The following is a 24,312-nucleotide window of genomic DNA, read 5'->3' on the forward strand; positions in this document are numbered from 1 at the left end:
ATAATAATTTCTGAAAGCTCTCATTGATTTTTGATGTAGGAATAGGGAATTTCTTTGGGTACTGGAAATATTCTATCTGATATACTTTAGGATAAATAGCATTTTCCTTTCATCATATTGCTAGCCTATACTCCTATTGAAATTTATTTGATGCTTCAGCTCTTCTGTTTCAGCATGAAACAGAACACCCAGTGTAAAGCAAACATTTTTGAAATAAGTTCCTAAATGTGTGAGCTTGCTGTTCATGTATGGAGTTCTATCCCACTATTAATTCAATTTCATTGATTATTCTATCCCTATAATACCTTTTCAAGTTCTAGATGTTAAATAGTATATACTGTTTCAAAATCTGTGGTTTTACAGTTCTGATTTCTTATTTGGCTAAAATATGACTCTAGTACTTTAGCTTGAACACATGGAGTTCAAAGTTTATCCTCAGATTATATTTCCATCCCCTCCTACCCAGCAGCCACACTACATTTTAGCATCTATTAGTACTTACTGATAGGATAAAGAACTTGCTATCAATGGAAAAATATAGGGCCAGGCAATTTTTCAGTTTGAAATATTTCAGAATACATTTTTCTTACAGGTCTCTTAAAACCAGACATTCTATCAAAGGTAGTTGTCTTCCTCTCATCACTTAATGTAGAGTTGAGAATATAGAGAGGCCAATCTGTCCCTTCTAGAGAGATTCATTAATTGCTGAAAAATCTTAAATTATTGTTAGTTTAAATTAGATGACTGGATTGAATACAAATAAGATGATGTGAAACATCTTAGGCCAGTTATGATTTATTAGAAAGAATTTCAGTTGCCAGTTAAGACAAATGTTCTCTACCTGCTGAAAGTGAGATATTTATATTAGAGTACTTAGCAAGCATTCATAGGCTTGCATATTCATATTTGTGTTTTCTATGCGCAAATATCATTTAATATGGAAAGAAAGAGAAAATTACAGGATACAGGTCTTAATGAAAGGGCAAGAATCAATACATGGGACAAGATTTGTGCATGTTTTCTTGACTTTCATATATTTGGAAACATTAAGTTTTATGCCATTCAAAAATTGTACAGTGGTTAAGCTGAAGACATTACACATCTGCTTTTAATGAATGAAATCTGCTAGGGAGAAACTATTTAGTTTCAAGTGCCAAGATTTTCAATTTGTTGAAGGTTTGGTACTCCACAACTATATTGAAGACTACTTTTGGTGAAGTTTGATGCATGCATGTTTTGTCTGAGCCAAGTTTCACTGAAACGTTTAGGAGGCTTTCCAACTACTATAATGGACATTTGGAAACCACTTTGTATGTAGTATAACAAAAGACCTATTGACAGGTATTTAACAGTTAGGAGCACAAGCTCTGAGAAGCAATTTTCCATCCAGCACATCATCTCAGTGTTATCATAGGGATTCTAGAACAACATTAAACTGAAGCCAGTACACTTGTGTTCTGAAATTCTCTTGGAAAAGGTTAATGGGTAGTAGTAACTCCACCTGACCAAACTTTCCCCCATCTATCTTTCTGTTCACATTTATGCTAAGCTCATCACTGCCACAGAAAGGGCATAATGAAAAGGTTCAGATTTCTGAATCTCAGTGACTCAGCTATTGATCAAACCACCTGGCAACTGAATTAAGTGTCATAAATGTACACAGACAGTCAAGTTTATAGTAAACTCCAGGAGTCTCCAATCTACTTAAAGGGAGTAGTTAAGTTAAAGGCTTTTGCAAGATGGTGTTTATCAAAGATACTTTTGGTGGCAGCAGCTTAAAGTAATTTTTCAACAATTTATGTGTATGTCAAAACTATCCAGTCTACTGTTTTCCCTGAAGACTTTAGGCTTTAGGTTTGTTCTACAAGGAAGCTTAATCAATCAACTTCTCCTCCCCACAATGGTATGCTTGAGTTCAATTGTTCCTTTCTGCAAAGAGGATGTCCTGCACTTTCTTATTTCTCAGACTATATGTAGGTCAAAACAGGTTTGATACCAAAGATCTAACCAGCTTGATGAATTTGGGATAGGGCACAATAGAAAATAGGATATTAATATTTTTGACTGAAGTAACACATTTCTTATAGTTATAAACTCTTAAAGCAAATCACATTTTCAAGATCACCTTTAGCTTGATTGAGGCCCCACTATACCCTCTTTTGGGAATGTTTTTCATTCTTAATGACCAGAGAAATATCCTCCCATTCTTTTTTATCCACTCTTTTGTAAATGATCACTTATAAAACTTGCATTTTTTTTTTCTGATAAAAAAATCCCTTGAAAACCACTCATTAATTTCAATAACAATATGTACACGTAGATAACACAGAATCATAGAATCATTGACTGGTTTGGGTTGTAAGGAACATTAACTTCAATCCCCCTTCCATGGACAAGGAAACCTCACATTAGACCAGGCTGCTCAAAGCACCATCCAGCTTGGCCTTGAACATTTCCAGGGATAGGACATCCACAACATCTCTGGGCAACCTCACCACCCTCGTAGTAAATAATTTCTATCTTATAAGTAATTGAAATCTACCCTCTTTTAGTTTAAAGCCACTTCTCCTTGTCTTAACACTATGCTCCCTGACAAAGACTCCCTCCCCAGCTTTCCTGTAGGCCCCCTTTAGGTACTGAAAGGTCACTCTAAGGTCTCCCCAGAGCCTTCTCTTGTCCAGACTGTACAACCTCAACCCTCTCAGCCTATCTTCATACGAGAGATACTCCAGCCCTGTGATCCTCTTTGTGGCCTTCCTCTGGACTCATTCTAATACTTCCATGTCCTTCTTGTGCTGGGGGCCCCAGAGCTGAACACAGTACTACAGTACAAAATAAAGCTTTATTACCTTGTATACAATACAGCTTTATTAACTGTAAATTTACAATCTCTCTGGTTGATGGACCATGATGTTTTCTTTCAGAAACCCAATTAACTGGAAAAAATATATATGATTATTCATTCCTCCATAGCTTTGTATGAGGCCTTTAAAAACTATTACTATTCATATACCACTATAAATGACATTTATAATATGTTGTAAAAGACAGACATACAGGTAAATGGTCAGACCTAGTCAGTCATATTATACTTTTATATCTTTTTTCATGCTTTCCATTTAATCCCATTTTTGCCTTAGAGACTTCATAGAAAATAGGAAATAGGTTTTCGATTGCATGTTATCACAATTGTATATCATACAACAATTATTTTAATAATTGCTTCTTGAGATATTGTCAGAGCTCTTGTGTAAATTATTGGAAAAGAATGAATCAAATATAGTATTGTTAAGGTTGATATCTCAGGCTAGAGATCAGCACTAGGCTAATTCTTAAAGAACCCTAAACTCCAAATCTAATCCTAAGTTCCTGTTTAATATTACCGTTTCTTAAAAAGACTTAAGTCATACTAAAATAACAGAGAAAGGACATGCAACTGTCAACACTTCCACTCATACTCTGGTTACACTGATTAAGGCCTACTAACACAATTGTAATTCACCACTATAAACTCCAGTTAACTATTCCAGGTAACACATGAATGAAACCCAGGACTAAATTTAAGTGAAGCTGTGTTTCTATAGGAAGAAATTACAAGAAGTGAGACAATAAAAGATCGAATATTTTATTTTCCCCCTAGTATTACTATTATTATTATTATTATTATTATTATTACTATTATTATTATTATGACATTTTTGTAGGCTTTCCTTGTGAAAAAGGACCAAAAGAGCCAACTCAATTTTCTGCTTTCAGGCACATACAGACATCCAGGCCAGAAACAGGACACAAGACCTCGTTGTGGTACAATCTAATACTACAACTCCTTAATCATCAGTGGGAGATTAATCTCAATGTATTTCATAGAATCATAAAGTGTCTTGGATTGGAAGGGACCTTAAAAATCATCTAATTCCAACCTCCTGACCCCCTGCCATGTGCAGGGATGCCACTCACTAGATCAGGTTGCTCAGGGTCTCATCCAGCCTGGTCTTGAACACCTTCAGGGACTGGGACATCTACAACTTCTCTGGAAAACCTGTTCTAGTGCCTCACTACCCTTACAATGAAGAATTTCCTCCTAACCTCTAATCTAAAACTCCCCTCTTAGTTTAAAACCATCATAACCTGACTGAGCAAAAAGTTTCTCTCCATCTTTTTTATAAGTCCCCTTTAAGTACTTAAAGGTTGCAGTGAGGTCTCCCTGGAGCCTTCTCTTCTTTAGGCTGTACACTCCCACCCCTCTGACCATTTTTGCGGCCCTCTTGTGCTGGGGGCCCCAAACCTGGAAACAATACGCCAAGTGGGGCCTCATGAGGGCAGAGTAGAGGGGGACAAACACCTCCCTCGACCTGTTGGTCACACCTCTGTTGATGCAGCCTAGGATGCAGTTGGCCTTCTGGGCTGCAAGCAAACAATGCTGACTCATGTTGAGCTTTTTGTCTACCAGAACCCCCAATTACCTCTCTGCAGGGCTGCTCTCAATGAGTTCTTCTCCCAGTCTGTATTCCAGTCTGGGATTACCCTGACCCAGTCAGTGCTTCAGGACAGATTCCAACACAAGAAAAATTCAGATGCTCTACAAAGTCAGCATCTGCAAACATACGTAAGGTTTCCATAGGGAAGACACAATCCCTTGCACTCTACAGACAATGAACATAATTTAGAGCTACTCTGAACTGTTCTAATACACAATATTAAAGAACTATTAAAGTTTTATTTTTTTCCTTCTTTGTGGATTAATGCTGTTGTCTTTGATAAGGATAGTGATCATCTGTATGAGAGGCACTCTTAGAAATGCATGAAATTTCTGCCACCTTCTTATTTCTGCTCTCCTTGGAAGTCCTACCGTCAGTCCTCTCCCACAGAACTGATAGAAAATGGAAAGAAGATTATGGATTAAGATAACAATAAGGAAAGCAAAAAAAATGCCATGCAAGAAAGGCAAAAAGAGGAAGTCATTCATTACTTCGCATGGCCAGGCAGATTTCCAGCTGCTAGAACAAAGACCAGAAGAAATAGTTATGAAATCTGAATTTTTCATAAGGCAAGCAGGGGAATAACTTCCACAATGTCTCATCACAGCACAAGATGAGACATGTTGTATCTTTATCTCCACAATGTTTTCTTCTACAAAAGCTATAATATTCATGCCAATGATGATCTTTACATTATCATGGCAAAATTAAAATACTATGACCGTAATTTGATCATATTGCGTGCTATTGTAAGATTTAACTAGATCTTCAATATGTAATTTGGAAAGCACAAACCCAGGGCAGTAATCTTAGCAATCTTACCATGTATATTTTCACCTACCTGTGTGATATTTTTGTGGTATGTTTGTTATTGACATTTATACATCTGATGCATTTCTTCAAGTTTTTATCATATGATATACAATCATGCACAAAAAATAATAATCAATTTTTGTTGCTTTATACATGCATAAATCTATTGATGCACTTACTATATTTGTTGCTATTTAAAAAATAATAATAACTATTTATGCAGTGCTAAAACTTGGGGTACTTGGAGTTTAAATAGAAATAAGCCTATAATACTTAAGAAATAATCACAACAGGGGCAAATGGGGGAAAGAAGGACAAATGTTAAATAAGTTAACTAATACTACCAAATAAAAATTCTATCTTTGAAAAAGATAATAGTCTGGGTCAGAAGGGGCCCTATATACATACATACTTATATAGAACATATATATAGAACTTGTGAGAAGACAGTAAAATAATTGCAACTGGAATAGTGCTAGGGAATAAGCTACCCATTCAGCCAACAATGGTTACCTCTCAGAGAATTTCTCTTTCAAATGAACCTTTGTATTGGCTTTATGAGGGCAAGGTTTTGGTAGTGAGTGGCCTCTGTGGGAAAAGTCTAGAAGCTGCCCCATGTTAGAGAAGAGCCATTTTCAGACGGCTCCAAAAGGGACCTACAATTGGCCAGAGCTGGGCCAATAAAAACATTGGTTGGGCCTCTGTGAGAGCAGATTTAAGAAAAGGAAAAAACAAACCAACAAACAACAACAACAACAAAAAAAAACTGCTGCACAATAGCAGCTTGGAGAGAGGAATGAGAAACAGCCCTGCAGACTCCAAGGTCTGGAAAAAGGAGGGCAAAAGGTGCTCCAGGCCCCAAAGCTGCCTATGGAGAAACCCCTAGTGGAGCAGGCTGTCCCCCATGGGTCCCACATGGAGCTGATCTCCATGCTGCAGCCTGTGGAGCAGGTGGATGTGGCCTGGAGGAGGCTGCTGCCCATGGAGAGCCCCCACAGGAGCAGGCCCCAGGCTGGAGCTGCAGCCCATGGAGAGGAGCCCACACAGGAGCAGGTGGTCTGGGGGGAGCTGCCACCCATGGGGGACCCGTGCTGGAGCAGTTTGCTCCTGGGGGATGGACCCCGTGCTACGGACCCATGTTGGAGCAGTTCTTGAAGAGCTGCTGTATGTGGGAAGCCCACAGAGGATCAGTTTGGGAAGGACAGCCTCCCATGGGAGGAACACGAGGTGGAGCAGGGGCAGGGAATGGCCGTGAAGTAGCGGCGGAGATGGAGCATTAGGGTCTAACCACAGCCCCCATTCCTTGATACTCTGCACTGCTCTCGGGGAGGAGGTGGAAGAGGATGGATGGAGGGAAGGTGTCATTAGTTGTTTTTTTTTGATGTTGTTTTTGTTGTTGTTTCTTATTTGTCTAGCTTTTTAGCAATATGTAATAAATTACATAAATCTCTCTATGCTGTGTCTGTTTTGCCCATTATGATAATTGGCGAGTGATCTCCCTGTCCTTATCTTGGCCCTTGAGCAACTCTGCATTGTATCTTCTCTGCCTTTTCCTTTGAGGAAGTGGAGTGAGAGTGCAGTTGTGGCGGAGCTCAACTGCCCAGATGAGTATAAACCCCCACAACCTTACAAGTCAGTATATTCTCTGGTTTTGGAAGCCCTCCCAAATTTCAGATACTGTACCAAATGCCAGAAAAGTGGTCATATTTCCTGAGGTTTCCATGGTGTTTGTGAAAATGAGAATGTTTGCTTTAAGTGCTTAAAATAAAATTCAACACTTACTAGCAAAAAGGACACATATTCTGAAAATATGAAGCATTACCAATGCATAAATGGACTCTAAAACCATGCACCCAGTATGTGATTATTGATGAAATCTAGCAGCTTAACTTACTTTCTTTCAGGAAAGCCACCAAATCCAATAAATAAACCATAGACAACCAAGACCAAACAACTATAGCTGGTATCAGTTTTTCTCAGAAGAAGATAAGAAAATAGGATTCAGATAAAAAATCGTTCACTATCTTGAATGTTTATTTCTAACAGTAGACTTCAATAATATTTTTTGACTCTGTCCCAAATAACTTATAGAAAATGTTAAAGGAAAACCAGCCACATGATTAACCTTTATATTCATGCAAGAGGATATATATCATATACTAGCAATGAGACACTAGTAGTATTCCAGGCACTGCCAGAATAAACAATGCATCTGGCATCTTATTCATAGGGGACAGTTTCTGAATAAAACAGTTAGTTATTATTAATAATTTGACTAAAATAATTACTCAGTTTAATAAACTCAGATAAAGAAGAAAAAAAGGAATACTTTTCTGGGCATTTGAAGAACAACTCTTTCAGAAAACCTTTACCTAATAATTGCATATCACTGTGCTTTCAAGAGGACTGAGGCAGGTTCATTGCTTTGTCTTTTAAGTGTGTGAAAGCTTCTGAACAAAAAAAAAAAAATAAAAAAAATAAAAAATGAAAAAGGACCATGGTTAAGAAACAGAGAACTATCCTATCTTTTGTATGATTTAATTAAAACAAAACAAAAACCAAACAAAACAACAACAACAACAAAGAACACTACCCTGCACTTGTAATACCACTTCTTGGGTAGTCATATATATCTTTGTACAAACCAGTTCCACCTTGGGCTTATCTCTTCCTATGGTGTCTGAGGTCCACACCCAGTGGTGTTCTGTTCTCAGCATGATACTGGGCAATTGTCTTCTCTGTTTATTGCATTGTAAACTAGATCATCAGCGCAAGTTGCTAATGGCCTTGTTAATCATGTAGCCCAAGGCCATTGTCTTTGACTTGCTCTATGTGGTGGTTTTACCGTACTGGGCAGCTAAACCCCACAACCGCTCTCTCACTCCCCCTCCTTTAGATGAGGAGGGGGAGAAGTAAAGCGAAGAACAACTCACGGGTTGAGATAAGGATAATTTAATTAAAGGGAAATAATTATAATAGTTAAATAAAGACTACCATGAACTAACAATTTAACTAAGGGGAAAATAAAAAGGGAAAGGGGAAAGGGAGGGGAAAAAAAAGGAAAATAAAAAGAAGGGAGGAAAACAAACAAACAAAATAAATGAAGGCTATATGGAAGTGCAGAGGAAAGAAATTACTCTCTACTTCCCACAAATGAGCGATGATTGACCACGTCCTTGAAGCAAGGCCTCAACGCACGCAGCCGGTGTTCGAGAGGAGGACCGACGTCTTCCAAACGAGAGCCCACCCCTCCCCTCTTCTTCCTGTTTCCACCTTTTATTGCTGAGTGTGACATCACATGGTATGGAATATCCCTTTGATTGGTTTAGGCCAGCTGCCCTAGTGATGTTTCTCTCCTCACCTTTTGCCCACCCCCTAGGAGGGTTAGAGAAAGGCCTAATACTGTGCCACTGCTGCTCAGCAGCAGACACAACACTGGTGTGATAACACTGCTGTTCCAGCTACAAGTACAGAGTACGGCACTGTATGGGCTGCTGCTGGGAAAGTTAACATTCCAGCCAGACCCAATACACTCTATATCTGACACCAATTAGCAGTTGTCACCATTTCAACCAGGCTTTCTCTCACTCATTGCTCTGCAGACTCAAATATGTCACGAAGGTGTGAAGTCAGCAGAAATCGCTTAGAACAAATTTTATCTGTTACTTTTTTTTTGTTTTGTTTTCCAGTGCACACTGAACTGATCTAGTTAGACTTGGTAGGATAGTCAAGGCCTCATTTGTTTGTGCAGTACCTTAGGTTTCACAATATGACAACATTTAAAATTAAACTTGCTACAGCCTTTTTAACTGAAAACAAGCCATCTAACTATGACATCAAGCTTTCTGATGTTCCCTAAAAATAAGCATAATAAAATAAGAGGCTGGTACTTTTGCATCATCATGAACATTGTGTATTCAGGTAGTTTAACATTCCAATACATCTAAATAGCTGTATTTTCATAAGACTCCTTTATAACCTAGGCTATAGCCTATAGCTTAGTCCAATTACACCGCCATAAAGTCATGCAGAATGATTCACTCTATCTAGTTGTAAAAATGTCAACTATGAGGCAAAATAAGAAAATACATGTATAAACAAAATCAAAGTAGATCAAGATAGCCTTTGGCTCTTTGTGATCAATTTTATTTGGGGTTGGAGCCTTCATCACATCACTTGGTAACCTGCTTTCACCGTGGGCTCTTCCATCCAGCTATCTTAGCGATGTACATGTAAGTGTGCCATACTACATTCCTAGACTGCCTAAGTTTGACTGTTTTCCAGCAGCAACTGCTTTAATGTTTAAGGCCATTAAAAAAAAATATATATATACATATATACATATACATATACATATATACATATATATATATATGGTTGGCATCCAGGAGCTCCATGTCTCTGGAGAGCCCAGAACTGAATGCAGCACTCAAGGTGAGGCTTCACCAGGGCTGAGTAGAGGAGGAAGACCACCTCTTTTGACCTGCTGGCAATATTCTTCCTAATACAGCCCAGGATACCATTGGCCTTCTTGGCCACAAAGGCACATGCTCACAGTCAACTTGTTGTCCATCAGGACCCTCAGGTCCTTCTCCTCTGAGCTATGTTCCATCAGGACAGCCCCCAGCCTGTACTGATGCATTGGGTTATTCCTCATCAGATGCAGGACCCTGAACTTTGTTTAATTTTCAAGAGTTTCCTCTCTGCCCATCTCTCCAGCCTGTCAAGATCCTTCTGAATGTTAGCACAGCCCTCTGGTGTATCAGCCACTCCTCCCAGTTTTGTGACATTGGAAAAATTGCTGAGGAGGCACTCTATCCCTTCATCCAAGTCATTGATGAGTAAGGTAAACAATACCGGACTGAGTATCAACCCTTGGGTAACATCACTAGCTACAAAGCCCTGCAACAGCAAACAGATCTCTAATTCTTCCTGTTTATGCCCATGCTACATGCATTGTTGTGCAGGCACTTCAGAGAGGTATTCAATCTCCCAGGAAGGGTGCAAGAGGATACCCCATAGTCATGCCTTGTAGGCTTTTCCTTGGCTGCATGCACTTGCTGGAGGTATGCCCAGTTGAGCCTTATTTTTCTGTCTGCATGAAACTTTCTAACTCTCCCCTTCCCCATCTTTCCTAGTTTAAAGCTCCCATTAACAGGTTGGCTAGTCTGTAGGCAAAGGTCCTTGTGCCCCATTTAGACAGGTGGATCCCATCAATCCCCATCAGTTGTGGATCTTCAAACAGGGTCCTGTGGTTGTAGAAACCAAAACCCTGTTGCCAACACAAGTGACACAACTGGTTGTTTACTTGGGGAATCCATCTACTCCTCCTCTCATCTTGTACCTTAACTGTTAGGATCAAGATAAAAATGACCTGGTCCCCCAGGCACTTGACCACCATCCCCAAAGCTCTGAAATCGTGTTTGATAGATAACACAGAAAAGAGCTTCAGAGAAATAAAAAGATAGCTTTAAAAGAGCAAAAGAGGAAGCCTAATTGGAAAAAACATATTGGCAAGAAGCATAAAAAAATGATTTTAAAATATACAACATTTGAAATATGCTGGCAGTGGGCACAAGATATTTCTTAGTACTCCATTAGATGATAGAGTAGTATGAATGTCTTATACTGTTCATCTACCTACTAATACCATTTTACAAATTCAAGGAAGCTTAATTTTCCAATAAATTATTTCAAAGTTCCATAGATCATAAGTTACACAAGTGCTGACCTAAGTTAAATTCTGCAGCAACTTTACATGTAACTTAAAGTTTTATCTGCCAGAAAAATAAATCAGATGATAGTTAACTACACCTAAAATTAAAAGTTTCAACCATATTTATGACACATCTATTTTAAGTTTCTGCCTACAGAATAGGTCTTTGACACATCAGTTTTACTTATTTCATAAATTTACAGAGCTTTCTTATAACTTGCATTTTGCTAAACTGAACATGTAGTTTGATTTCAATACTAAAAGTATGTTCTATTATATATGTTCTATTCTATTCTATATATTCTATTATATGTTATATTATATGTTCTATTTCCATATGTATTTTAATCTCCATTCAGTTTAGTTACATCCTTCTATAATCTACATAAGAACAATTTCAACAACTATTTTTTTAAGCCTTAGTTTTCCAAATGTATTTAAGTTCCATCACAGGTCTTTGTTTAACAGTTATATTTAGCAATGTTATCCACTCTCCCTGCCCTTCTCTTCCCCCAAAGAACCCTCTTCAAAAGTCTGTTTCCATTATTAATTTGACTATAATAGTTGTAAATTTCTAAGGAATCTATAACAATAATATTTTTTATTAATAGAATTATAAGTGGTATTTAGTTCTGTTATAAATACCTTCTCACCTATTCAACTTTTAATAAATTACTATATTTAATATGTAAAATGCCATTTAAAATACGTTTTGGGAATCCTTAATATTAGCGTAAGTACATTTTACCCACATGATGAAATTTGCCTGTTTTCTCTCTGAGGGACATTTTTCTCCAATACCCAGTAACACAAGAGAGATCCAGTTACCATCTTATCAAACCCACTCTTCTAGCAAGTAACTTAGACTTTCTACTGTTCCTCTAAGGATACTGGCCTAGAAATGGTTTAAACATCATTTGCCTCCAATATTATTAAGCATCTAGACTGTCAGAAATTCAAAAACAGCCAACAACAATATCAAAAACCCAGAAAATCCTACCTTTAGCAGGATGCTGTTCCAGCTCCTTTGCTGGCTCCCTAAATAAGACAGGAAAGTAATTTTAACATCTTAAATATGCAAAATCTTCCCAACAGTTTTCCAGTTCTCAGCCTGTTTTATAATCCACGCTTCTGGAAGTGTGTAGATTTTAAATGACTTTGTGATATTGCTTTTATACTCAGTAATAACTCTTTACATCCACTTTAGGTATTATGGGATTTCAGCACTTATTTAGGTGTGACTGCTTACAAAAAATAATAATAATGATAAAAAAATAGAGCCATTAGAAATTTTGTTACCTTGGAGTTCTCTCCCTGCTGGCTTTGAACTATGTTAAAGCCATCCACTGTTAGCTACAGTCTCAAAAGACCAAAGTCTTTTACCAAATATCTTGAGACTTCTTCATGTATGATTCCAAATTGTGTGGAGCTGTTGACTCTGTTGAGGGTGGGTCTTGCAGAGAGATCTAGATGTATCAGAGAGCTGGGCAATCACCAACGGTGTGAAGTTTAACAAGAACAAGTGCCAGATTCTGCACCTGGGAAGGGGCAACACTGGCAATATATACAAACTGGGGGATGAGATTCTGGAGATCAACCAGCAAGCTGAACATGAACCATCAGTGTTCCTTGGCAGCCAGGAAGGCCAACTGTATCAAGCACTGCATTCCTAACTGGTTAAGGGAAGTGACTGCCCCGCTCTACTCTGTGCTGGTGTGGCCTTACTTTGATTACTGTGTGCAGTTCTGAGCACCACAATATAAGAAAGAAAACTGCTAGAGAGTGTTCAAAGAAGGGCTACAAAGATGGTGAAGGGTGTAGAAGGCAAGATGTATGAGGAGTGGCTGAAGTCACTCGGATTGTTCAGCCTGCAGAATTGGGAAGAACTCATTGCAGTTTACGACTTCCTCACTAGGGGGAGTGGAGAGGCAGGCGCTGATCTCTGGTGACCAGCAATAAGACCTGGGGAAATGGTTTGAAGCTGCAACAGGGGCAGTTCAGGTTAGATATCAGGAAAAGTCTCTTCAGTGAGAGGGTGGTTGGATACTGGAACAGGCTCTCCAGGGCAGTGATTATGGCACCAAGTCTGCCAGAGTTCAATAAGCTTTTGGACAATGCTCTCAGGCACATGGTCTTATTTTTTGGGTGGTCCTTTGGGGACTCAGGAGTTGGACTTGATGCTTGTGGGTCCCTTCCAATTTGGGATATTCTATGATCCGATGATTATAACATGTAAGTCACTGCCTGGTAGTTTCTTTGAAATAGACTGAACCCAATTAGTCCAACTGATACTAGGTTTCCTTAAAGGGCTATCACAATCATTGGTAAGTGGTCTACTACGTCTTTCATTTGCAAGAGCAAATACATAGCTTGAAAATTTATGAAAAATGGATCTGGATACTTAACTACTCTGATTATTAAGTCATTTCTTAAGCTATTATGAATAAAGTATTCTATAATTAGAAATCACCACCTAGAAGCTGCAAACATGAAAGACAATGAACAAAATGTCACCTTTATTGAGAGATAAGTATTTGCTTCATCTGCATCAGAGGTGCCACTGAGGTAAATATCAGGAGCAGAATGGTTTGTACTTCTTTTAAAAATATATAATTTATTTTGTTAGCATGTATACAATCCATCAAGGAACAGGTAAGATATGATAGTCTTCTATGACAGTATTGATTTATTTGGACTACAATCTTAAACAAATCACTGAAGAGATTAGTGAAATAAATAAAATAATAAATGCTGTCTTTCCTTATTTTTGTGCGTATAGTGTTCTCAGTCAAATACATTGTATTACACACCAGTGAATGGAGAAAAATTTTAAACTTTCAGTGAATGCACATAGTATGGAAAATGGACAGCTGCACAGAGAAGGCAGAGAGCTGCTTAATTACTAGAAGCAAGTGTTGCATCCCTATCAAGGAGTCTTGAAAGCAGAATAATATGCTTTTAAGTTCAAGGACAAGTAGTAACAAATTATGTCAATCCAAATACTGATCTACTTCAGCCCCTTGGCATCTTCTGTTTTACTTTGGTTTCTAAATGAAGACACAAACACCTGTTCTTGCAGCAGGTGTTATTTGTTTATTATAGTTCTTCCTGCTGGGTTTTAATCAGCCTGCAGCTGCAGGATCCAGGAGTAATAACAGCCTATAGTACCAGATTTTCAAATACCAGCAGTATTAATTCAGAAAAAAAAAGAAATCATATTTCATTTCCATCATATGTTACCAATCATGTAATTTTTTTCTTTCTCACACTCCAAGTTACTAATTAGAGAATGAATTCATTTATAATGCTAGTAAATGAAGTTTTGAACATTATGCCCTGAGGATGATATTTGATTATGTTCTCCTAAAACATTTCTACTGCAAAGTCTCTAATTTTTGGAAGAAGATTCCCAAACCTCTGCCAATTTGTACTCTTTCCATTCTTTACTTTGAGAAGTATTGTTCAGGGAGAATCAAGAAGCTTAAAAAAATCAAACAACAAATTAACAATATGTAAATCCCTCCATTCAGATGCAATTGAAAGAAGAAAAAGGTACTCAAGGGACTCTGGGAGAAGTAGGGTAAAAACTTTCTGTAAAGAACTGTACGGTAAGAACATTGAAGCGATTATATAGAGACATCTGCCCATTAGGAAAGTGTTTCTGTATATTTAGATGTGTTTAAAATTTCTGATCCTAACTACTCTCTTCTATTCATGATCAGCATGCAATATTAATAGTTCTATTTATTGTCTATAATTAATAGAATGAAGTCATGGATTGAAGACTGCTAGATGCTGTGAAAAAATGTTATATACATTTTGCTTAGTAGTAAAGCAGTTATTATGTAAAGCTTACAAAATACAATAATTATTTTAAGTTACAAGAAGATAAGGATTGAGAAAGTGAGATTTTACTGTGTGGAATGATGGATAATTGCATCAAGATCAAGAGCATAGGTTTCATGCTTCTGTGTTTTTAATTGCAGTGGAAGACTTGAAGGATTTGAGATGAAAGAAAAAAAAAAAGAAAAAAAAGAAAAAAAAAGATTAGTCAGAGGATTGGAGAACTTCCATTAAGAGGAGAAAAGGAAGAAATACAATTCAAAACTGAATAGAAAGAATACAAGAAAACTCATGCAGATAAAATTGCATTCATAATCTAATATGTACACTTATGTAAAGCTAAGAAAGCTTTATTGTTTTCTATCAAAGTGAGATATTATTAAGATATTATTATGCCATGTCAGATGTTTCTACTTTTGTAGAAGCTATTTCAAAGCTATAAAAATTCACACCTTCAAACAGATGACATAATTTCACTGTAAATGAAATCACACTGACCACAGAACAAATGTTAAATATAACGTGAAACACATGTAAACTTAACATTGTTAGGTTTATGTGCCATGTCTATGGATCTGTTTGTAGCAGTAAGCTCAGGCCTTGTAAGATTGCCCAGGTGAATCAGAGGTGAAATATCATATAATCCTTGTGATATTTCATAGACAATGATGTTTTGAGATCATCTAACTAACCCATGGTATGCTTGAAAGACAAACAGTACCCTATTTCATATAACAGAAATATGAGACATGAAACACACTGGAAAACAAACTATAAACTTAGACTCACTCTCAGTCAAGATGTATCTATACAAGTTTCTGATTTAGATCAGCAAGTTTTTAAGCAGGTTTCCTCATCACAGAGTCATGGAATCATATAATCACAGAATGGTTAAGGTTGCAAGGGACCTCTGGACTAAGAGGTCCAACCTCCCTCCTCAACCAGGGATACCTAGAACTTTTTTGCCTAGGACCATATCTGGGCAGCTTTTGAGGATCCTCAAGGAAGGAGACTCCACAATCTCTCTGAGCAACTTGTTCCAGTGCTCCATCACTCACACAGTAAAGAAACGCTTCCTGATTATGTTTAGATAGAACCTCCTTTGTTCCAGTTTGTGCTCATTGCCTCTTGTCCTTACACTGGGGAGCCCTAAAAATAGTATGGCACTATCTTCTTTGCACCCTCCCTTCAAGCACATTGTTGAAATCCTCCCTGAGCTTCCTTTTCTCCAAGCTAAACAGTCCCAGCTCTCTTAGCCTTTCCTCACAGGAGAGATGCTTCGGTCCCTTGATCAACTTGGTGACCCTCTGCTGGATGCTTTCCATGTCTCTCTTGTACTGGGGGACCTGGAACTGGACACAGTATTCCAGGTGCAGCCTCATCACTTCTGAGTAGAGGGGAAGGATCACCTCTCGTGACCTGCTGGTGATACTTTGTCTAATACAGCCAAGAATACCATTAGCCTTCTTAGCAGTAATAACATATTGGTGATTCATGTTCAAGTTAATGTCCATCGGGACTCTTAGGTCCTGTTCTGCAGAACTGCTTTCCAGCTGGGTCACCCCCAGCATGTCCTGATGCCTGAAGTCTTTCCTCCACAGGTGCAGGATTCTGCATTTCTCTTTGTTGAATTTTATGAGAATTTTGTCATCCCACCTCTCCAGCCTGTCAAGATCCCTCTGGATGGCTGCACAACCCTCTGGTGAGTCAGCCACTTCCCCCAGTCATCCTCCACAGATTTACTGAGTGTACTCTACTCTACCATCCAGATCATTAATGAAGATATTAAATGGGACTGGACCCATTATTGACCCCTGGGGTGTTCTGCATGTTATTGGCCTCCAACTAGACTTTGCACCGCTGACCACTACTGTCTGGGCCTGATCACGCAACCAGTTTTCAGTCTACCTTACTGTCTGCTCATCTAGTCCATATTTCAGCAACTTCTTGTATGACGATCTTATGGAGGACAATGTCAAAGGCAATGTCATAGAATCACAGAATCATAGAATGGCTCGGGTTGGAAGGGACCTCAAAGATCATCTAACTCCAACCCCCCTGCCATAGACAGGGATGTCACCCACTAGAACAGGTTGGCCAAGGTCCCATCCAGACTGGCCTTGAACAACTAGGGGTGGGGTATCCACACCCTCTCTGGAAAACCTTTTCCAGTGCCTCACTACCCTTACAAAGAAGAATTTCCTCCTAATGTCTATCTATATCATTTTTTAGTTTAAAACCATTCACCCTTGTCCTATCATTATCTACCTGAGTAAAGAGTCCTTCTCCATCTTTTTTATAAGTACCCTTTAAGTATTGAAAGGTTGCAATGAGGGCACCCTGGAGCCTTCTCCTCTCCAGGCTGAACATGCCCAGCTCTTTCAGCCTTTCTTCATAGGAGAGGCGTTCCAGCCCTGTGATCATCTTCATGCCTCTCCTCTGGACTTGCTCTAACAGGCCCACATCCTTCTTGTGTTGGGGGTCCCAAATCTAGATGCAGTACAGGATGCAGGTCAGGCCTCACAAGGGCAGAGTAGAGGGGGACAATCACCTCCCTCAACCTGATGGCCACATCTCTTTTGATGCAGCCCAGGATGCAGCTGTCTTTCTTGGCTGCAAGTACGCACTGCTGGCTCATGTCAAGCCTTTCATCCAGCATAACCCCCAAGTCTTTCTCTGCAGGGCTGCTCTCAATGAGTTCTTCTCCCAGACTATATTCTTGTGTGGGATTGCCCCAGCCCAGGTGCAGCACCTTGCACTTGGACTTGTTAAACCTCATTAGGTTCTCATGGGCCCACTTCTCCAGCCTGTCCAGGTCCCTTTGAATGGGGACCTCTCTTCCTTCTTTGGTAGCAACCTCACCACTCAGCTTGGTGTCATATGCAAACTTGCTGAGGGTGCACTCAATCCCATCATCTATGTCATCGATGAAGATATAGAAAAGGACTGATCCCAAGACAGACCTCTGAGGGACACCGCTCGTCACTGGTCTCCACCTGGTCATAGAACCATCAACCACTACTCTCTGGGTGCAGCCATCGAACTAATATCTTATTCACCAGACGGTCCACCCTTCAAATCAATTTCTTTCCAATTTAGAGATGAGGATGTCGTGTGTGTACTGGGTCTGGCTGGAATGTTAACTTTCCCGGCAGCAGCCCATACAGTGCTGTACTCTGCACTTGTAGCTGGAACAGCAGTGTTATCACACCAGTGTTGTGTCTACTGCTGAGCAGCAGTGGCACAGCATCAGGCCTTTCTCTAACCCTCCTAGGGGGTGGGCAAAAAGTGAGGAGAGAAACATCACCAGGGCAGCTGACCTAAACCAATCAAAGGGATATTCCATAGCATGTGATGTCACACTCAGCAATAAAAGGTGGAAACAGGAAGAAGAGGGGAGTGGTGGGCTCTCGTTGGGAAAAGGTTGGTCCTCCTCTCGAACACCGGCTACGTGCGTTGAGGCCCTGCTTCAAGGACTTCCTCATTCCTACTTACCATGTTTAGTGTTGTCCTGGTTTCAGTTAGGACAGATTTAATTTTCTTCCTAGTAGCTGGTGGAATGCTGTGTTTTGGCTTAGGATGAGAAGAGTGCTGATAACACCCCGATGTTTTAATTGCTGCAGAGCAGTGCTTATACTAAGCCAAGGACACCTCAGCTTCTTGCTCTGTCCTGCCAACGGGCAGGCTGGGGTGCAGCAAGAGCTGGGAGGGGACAGACCCAGGACAGGTGACCCAAACTAGCCAAAGGGGTATTCCATACCATCTGACGTCATGATAAACAATATATAGAGGTGGCTAGCCGGGGGGAGGGGGGCTGGACTGCTTGGGGTTAGGCTGGGCATTGGTCAGCGCGTGGTGAGCAATTGCATTGTGCATCACTTGTTTGTACCCATTAATATTATCATCATTGTATTATTATTATTACTGTTATTATTATTATTATTATTATTATTATTATTATTATTATTATTATTATTAACAATTATTATTATTATTTTATTATTATTATTATTTTACTGTCTTATTAAACTGTCTTTATCTCAACTCATGGGCTTCACTTTCCATTTCTCTCCCCTGTCCCAGAGAGGGAGGGGGGAGGGTGAGCGAACAGCTGTGTGGTGTTTAGCTGCCAGCCGGGTTAAACCATGACAAGTGTTCAGTTTTACAATAAATGAAATAGATTCCTTCCAGATAGATATGCTCCAGAAGCACATCTACTGATCACAAGTATTCAGCTACTTAAACTAGACTTAAAATTCTTTGAAATACACATATTACAGGTGCTGGCTTTCAGCAGTAACGAGACAACTGAAGAAAGGGAAAAACTGCTGTGCAACAGCAGCTTAGAGAGAGGAGTGAGAAACACCCCTGCAGACCCCAAGATCAGTGCAAAAGGAGGGCAGGAGGTGCTCCAGTTCAAGAACTGTTTACTCCAGTGTGGGTCCATTCCATAAGGTACAGACCTTCAGGAACAGAGTGCTCCAGCATAAGTGTCCTATGGACTGGAGCTCCTGAAGCTCCTGCTTGGGCTCCTCTCCACAAGCTGCAGTTCCTGCCAGGAGCCTGTTCCTCCATGGGCTGTAATATGCTGCAAACTCCTTTAAGCCATACTGTGTGGGGTCCTCCACAAGCTGCAGTGTAGTATCTGCTCTGGCATAGTCCTCCATAAGGGACAACCTGCTTCACCATAGTTCTCTCCATTGGTTGCAGGGTGCCTGGAGAACCTCCTCTTGCTCCTTCTTCACTGATCTTCGTGTCTATATGGTTGTTTCTCTATACGTTTTTCTTAATACTTGCTCTCACAGCTGCTGCACAACATTTTTTCCCCTTTCTTAACTGTGCTATCACAGAGGTGCCTCCAGTGTTACTAAGGGGCTCAACTTTGACCAGAAATAGGTCTGTTTTGAAGCCAACTGGAACCAGCTGTATCCAACATGGGAACAGCTTCTGCAGATCCTCTGGTACCTAAACCTTGCCGCATGAATCCAATACAAGGGATGTGGCAGTGTGTGCCATTTTTTTGATCTGAAAAAAACTCTGTAAAGCCATCTTTCTAATGGAAGTGCTTATTTATAGTTAATGCAGCATCATGGGGAGAGTAATGTGATATATAACAATTTAACCAACTTGATTTAGTCTGAAGTTCTGCTGTTTGCAGATATTTTCACTCTTACTTTTGTCAGTGTTGTTTCTCTGGGGGCAAGTGTTGATTTTTTGATGTTGTTGTTTGCTTGTTTTGCTTTTGAAAAAAGCTTCATTATTCTTTTTTTCATTATCTTTCTGAGATAAGAAGAACTTTAATATCCTGAGCCCTGACCACTAGAAGTATCATAAAGGGGAGAGAGTAAAGAATAGATATGTGGCTCTTAATTAGACTTTAAATTAGGAGAAGTGCTATCAAGGACACAGCCATTTCAAGCATCTCTTGAGAGAAGAATGTCAATGATCAATACAATTTTTCATTTATGAAGAGAAGCAGCAGAGGTAGAAAAGAAAGAATGGAAGTCTTTTAGTTTTTCTTTTGTTTAGTCAATCTTTCATACTTCCTGGTGGAAAATATCATAATTGTTCCAGTTTCACATATTAAAAATAGACATTTGTAAAGTATTGTCAGTAATTATGATATGCTAATAGCCTTTCTTTAAAATCATGCAGTTAGGTATTTATTTTTATAAAGAATGACATTCTCATCTAATGTATCACCAGACTGAAAGGTTAGATCTGTACTAAGAATATTCCATAGAAACACAGAAAGCACTGCAAATGAATTCATCATTATTTAGCTTTTGCCCTTGCTTTTCATCATAGATGAAGCAGACACAGTGAACATTTTTATATTTTCTACTATTTTTAAGGCATAACAAGAGCCTCATGCAATAAAGGGTTACATGAATGGACATTGACAGAAACAATATTTGTCCTGGGAGTCCTTGCTTTCATATGTTGAAATTTATAGTTCATTTTGCTATTGAACTGGTGATATCTAATATTAACCTCTAATATTAGATACTGTATATCCCCCCTAAAAGTTAACGCTAGAGCTGGTCCAAAAGGCCAAGTCAAAAATTGTTAAAATTCAGGAAAACATCATGGAATTTGTTCCATTAGGATCTTTCCTAGATAACTTCTGTTGATTGTTACTGAAAACATGGGCCACAGGCATTTTAGCCAGTCTTAGACCTGGTGCCTCAGTTTCTCCAAGAAATACAATAGCTTAAAAACTTCCAGTTTTGGATGGAAAATCCAAAGACCTAGTTGAATGTGAAGATAACTGGCTGTTATAAATGACTGAGTCCCAAATAGGGTTACAATCAAAGTTTACAATTTATTAAATGAATAAATTTAATAATTTTTTTTTGTTGTAAGCAAACAGCGCTGGGTGCGCCAGGAGTCTGCTCCACCAAGATGCACACCACTTACATCAGGTGGCTGTTTTTTATGCTCCTAAACTAATACATATTCATCACCACTTTTGGAAAAGGCAGGGTTATTATAACTAGTTTCCCGGGACCCAAAACATCCCACGAATGCATACGAATCAGTCTCCGGTGGTCTCTCTGGGAGTCGCTCGTACTGAAGGCTCGTAGTCTTCCTCCCAGGCTTTGTCCTTTGGTCGTTCTTCAGCTTCCCCCCCCCCCCCCCCCCCCCCCTTATTTAGTAGTCTCTGGGCCAGATGTCAGAAAGTTGTGTCTCGTGCAATAGTCAGGAGTTATCTCAAAAAACTCTCCCCTATTCTCTTATCTCCCAGACCCGAGTCACAAGGTTTACCCTTCAAACCCTCTATCGACATGAACTACTAGACCATTCTTTTGCAAGATACAAGAACTCTATACACTAACCACTCTGTTTCTCTTGGACTTGTGGTTATTTATACAAGGGAATGTAAGACAGAAGGTCACATTTCATTATGAGGCCCTAGCATTGTTCCATATTGACACAAATCAGATGAACATATTTCACATGGCCATCTGTTAAACTCAATAATTGGGAAGTGTACTATAAGATTTGGAGTTGTAGCCTTAAGAGCACCTGAGAGAATTCATTGTTTTTGAGGAAAAGGTTGGATCAAGATCCTCAGTCAACTGTTTTTTGGCAATTACAATGCTTCCCAAGCACATAGAAAGTGTGTGGCACGCACAAGACTAAGTAGCCAAGCTATTAGTTATCTAGCAGGCAGCAGCAGAGATGCCTATGAGCAAAATCCTAGTGTACTGCTCTGTGGAAGTCTTGCTTCAGAAAATTAATTGAAATACAAACTTGTGTGTGCATGTGAATGTGTATATATGCAACACACATACAAAGATAAATATGTAAATAGTATATATAAATAAAATACATATTATGTATTTAAAGCACTACAAAGGTATTATTGCAATAAATAAATCTCCAGTACTTGTATGAGTCACCTCGACCAGATTTCCAACAACTTTTAAGAGAAGGTCTTGAAGTCAGTGGTGACGTATTCTGCACAGCATGCACCATCAAAACATGTCCTTCCCAGCAACCCAGTTCTTGTAACACACTGCTTACAAAGCCTCCAGACTTGAACCAAAGCCAGGTCATGATACATTGTCTTTGCTATATTAATTAGCATCAGTTCAAATTTCTAAGTTATCACAGGAAATAATGAATTCTTTAAAGAATAGTATGAAACTCTTATGATTAAACAAATCTTCAGGAAGTTGAGATAGTTTTGAAAGGGTTAGAGACAGTCTGAGCCCTAGTTGTGCAAAAATATAAAATACCTGACTACCATCAGGAGTCAGAATTTTCTTGAAAAACAACTTTTGAATAAGATTTAAGTGATAGATTTATAATTAAACTATCAAAGTAGCATACAGGTAGTATCAGGCAATTTTATGAACACTACCATATTCCAAATCACCTTCCTCTCGCAAGTCCAAACAACTGTATATCTTGGTCACTTTTAGTTCAGACTCAACAGGGGATTTAAATCAGTCATCTAGAGCTATCCTGTCATAATTCAGCTGTTTTATAACTGTGCACCTGAAAGATAGCATTGACTACAAATTGTATGCTTTCACATTTTGTTTGAAATCCGAAGGGAAGTGTTAAATATTTCAGCCTCTTTTAAACTTTCATTTTCTTACTTTCACTCTTCATTATCATTTTCTACATGCAAGGGAACTTGCTAGGTTTTCTATGCACACCCCAAAAATTAGCTTCCCAGGTGCATTCTGCATATAGATGACAAATGACTAGATAGTAAGCTGAGAATGGATCACAAAATATTAACACTGCGTAAAGCTCTGTAAATCTAAATCAATAATTATGCCATACCTCATCTTAATGAGAAAGTGGGCTAAAGGCTTTCATACTTCTTGAGTTTCTACTGTTTTTTTTTGTTTTTTTCCACACCACACAAAGTTTAGAAACTTCCAGAAAAAAAGCTCAGATGATTTATCTATGTAACACCAACCAAAAGAATTTTCTACAAAGATAGGAAGACATCCCTGGTGGGATGTGAATTGGCACACGACAGTTGATCTTTCCATTATTTTTTAGACATTTCCAAAAGATGAGATTGATGAAAAATCTTTGGGGTGCCTTATGGCACTTTGAGACTAACCTCACACATACATGTTTGAAAATGTGTCTACATTCACCCAGCATGAATGAGCAAAAGGTTTGGATTTAGGCACAGACCTGACTTTAATCCATGCTCAAAGTAAAATAGATGTGCATGGAGTGTGCTGGAAGGTACATGTACATAGGTTCCATGAATCTTCAAGTTCTACAGGACAAGGAAAGAAAGGAGTCTTAAAACTAAGAAATCAAAAAGTCACTGGTTTATTTTAAGTTGAGAAAAATCCCCACATGGGCTCTGGGCCATCAATTTTGGAATGCATCTGCATTTAACATAGCTGTTAATTTCAATTATAGCAATGGAGAGGGACGCTGTGCCTCCCCATCCTTACTACTTTCAACCTGTAAAAGATCCCACCGCATTTAACAGAAGAAAAAACAATCTCCATTTTAAGTCATTGATTTCTTATTCCCAATCAGTAATCCATAGTCTACAGACACTTCAAACATTAACATATTTTAAGATTTAAAGAATATTAAAGTGTATAACAGCACAACGCTGAAAATAAACTTTATTAACCTAAGTGGTTTTAGTTGTTTCTTGTTTTTTGAAGGAACAAAATACATCTATGTCTGTTAAGAAGTGGGGCATGAGGCTATAAAGTATTTTCTAAAGTAATTTGATCTTTTAAGTGCTAAGAAAGATGCTTAAGTGAGGTAAAAAGTGCAGTTGCAACCTGCAGCCCAGGCCCCTTCTGCCTGGCGGATGGGGCACAGCCCAGTGCCCTGGGGACCCAGGGTCTCTGCCCAGGCGGGAGCAGCTGCTGCTTTCCCCTTTGCAGACTCAACCAGTGGTGAAGCTGAGCATGTCCCAGAGACACATACAGGACACTGGCATAGCTGGTCACGCAGACT

This window comes from Anas acuta, chromosome 4 (assembly GCF_963932015.1).
Source record: "Anas acuta chromosome 4, bAnaAcu1.1, whole genome shotgun sequence".
Taxonomy (NCBI): Eukaryota; Metazoa; Chordata; class Aves; order Anseriformes; family Anatidae; genus Anas; species Anas acuta.